The sequence below is a fragment of the Zalophus californianus genome, chromosome 8 (genome assembly GCF_009762305.2).
Source record: "Zalophus californianus isolate mZalCal1 chromosome 8, mZalCal1.pri.v2, whole genome shotgun sequence".
NCBI lineage: Eukaryota > Metazoa > Chordata > Mammalia > Carnivora > Otariidae > Zalophus > Zalophus californianus.
This window is the reverse complement of record NC_045602.1, coordinates 16,956,284-16,958,556: the sequence shown is the minus strand read 5'-3', so window position 1 is coordinate 16,958,556 and position 2,273 is coordinate 16,956,284.

Genomic DNA, 2,273 nt, shown 5'->3' with positions numbered 1-2,273 from the left:
AGCTAATGGTTATGGGGTTTCTTCTTGGTGTGATGGAAATGTTCTAAAATTAGATTGTGGTGATGGCTATACAATTCTGTGATTATACTAAATCTGTTGAATTATGTACTTTAAAGGATGAATTGTATGGTATGGGAATTGTATCTCAACAGAGTTGTTTAAACCTCTGTTGGTGTAATTCACTCTATAAGCAGATCTAACAGGAAAATCTGCATGATAATATCAATTGGTACAAAATATTTATTATTAAATTGTAAGTGGCTTTGGATAATGTTATTATCTTATTCCAGAATAGTCTCTCTACTGGTTACTAGCATTCTCATTTCCAAGATAATTGAAGTGACCCTGCATTGCATCCAAACTCAGGCTGAAAAATTTTAAGCCCGGCCCTTACTCAATAATAAATCCTTCCACTCTGCGAGCCCCACTGTAGGACAGAGAATGCATTCAGAAGATACTCTGCATAACCCCAGAAAGCAATTCCAAGGGCCCATCCTTGTAATTCCTGAGTTCCTCTCTAGTCGATAGGAATAATGGACTCATGAAAATTGCCAATGAGAAAAGATGAAAGGATAAGAGATTTTCTAACCTAATATTGTCACAAGTCAGGCCAGTCAGACCCTGCCCTGCACGTAAAGTGCGAAGTCATGGAAAATAAATAGCTCTGTCAAGCAATAAGAAGAGGACATTCACTTTTAGGGCCTTGAGTTCTCCAAGCAACCCCAGACAGAGCCCATTCTCTGGCTTTCAGCTTATCTGACTCAGATAACTTTACAGGAAATGAAAACATTTCTAGGTTTTCCGTTACAAAGAGAGACCTGGTACTGAAGATAACTACCAAACTTACACAGCTTGAGCATGGACCACTCAGGAGACCTCCAGGGAGTGTGCAGAAGATGAGGAAGAAAAACAGCAAATATCAAGGGAAGTAAAAATTTTCATAATGTAAGCCAAAAAAAGTCCATCTAAGGCAATTTTGCTTTCATTGTCCTGAATAAATAATGTCACATGAAATCAAACAGTTTGTCTAAGTGGTTAGATAGAGATCTGTGACGAATAATGTACAGAGAAGTAGGGACTCAGATTGCAAGGCAGGAAAGAATAGGCTTTTTAAAGGAAAAATGTGTAGGGAGGAATATTAATTCAGTAATTCATTCAGTAGACAAAGCAGAAGACTTTAGGTTACAAAGCAGTGACACAGTTCTGACCTTCCTTCCATTCACTGAGGATGTAGTTTAGCAAATACATAGAGCATTTATGAGAAAAGCTAAGTCCTTTGGAATGGTTATGGGAAGAGTCTGAGTTATTTGGAGGACAAATGTCATCTTCAAGACAAGATACATTAACTGTACCCTGAATTTCTCATAACTAGATAGAGTGGCAGCCTTCCCTGGCCTTCATCATCTGGCTGGATAAGGGTGTCCCTCTTCTGTGTTCTGCCAGTGCCCTGGATATACTCTTAATTATGCCACTCTAAATTATCTAAGATTGTTATTCTTATCTGCTTTCATCACAAGACAGTGAACTTCACAAGAACCAAGACATTGTTGGCATTTGTATGGTTTTCATTTTTCAAGGGGTGTCTTAACAGAGTTTCTAGGCAGGCATACGTTCCCATCTCTGGTAGATAGGGTTTCATTTTCAGGTATTCCATAGGCCAATTGACTCCTTCCCAGATTAGGTAATTCGAAGGTTACCATACCTGGACTCTGCTGCAAGACCTTGTGGTAAGTCAGATTGTAATGTAATGCTGAATTCCACTAGTATTTGGGCTGGGCTCCAAAATGGATTCCTTATACAAAATTGTGCCCTGGAGTAGATTTAGTGTTATTACGTTGGCTTCAAGTCAAATGTTTTCCAGGAAACATTGTCCCATGGACTTGGGACATTTGAACTGCACTTCCCCAGTCTGGCATCCAGGTGAGCTTTCCATGTTATTTCAGCCATCTATATGTGAGATGTTAAAGAAACAAATTGCTTCGTGACAGCTGTAGGCCCTGAAAGAATTCAAGCACCTTCCCTGGTGCCCGTCTTCATCGGAGGGGGAGTAGTAGGGGGGCAATGGCTTCAATAGGCTCTTCTGATATATGTCTCAGATCATGTACCCACATCCCAGATAGGGAATCAGAAATTTTATTATGTCCTTTGCATGTTCCAGGTCATTAAACCTAATCCCAGATCTTGTCCTTTTTTTTTTTTTTTTTTTTATCTCTTGCTCCTCGTAGAACTTTTTAATTGCAACCTTACAGTGGATTGTCTGGATAAGAAGTGTG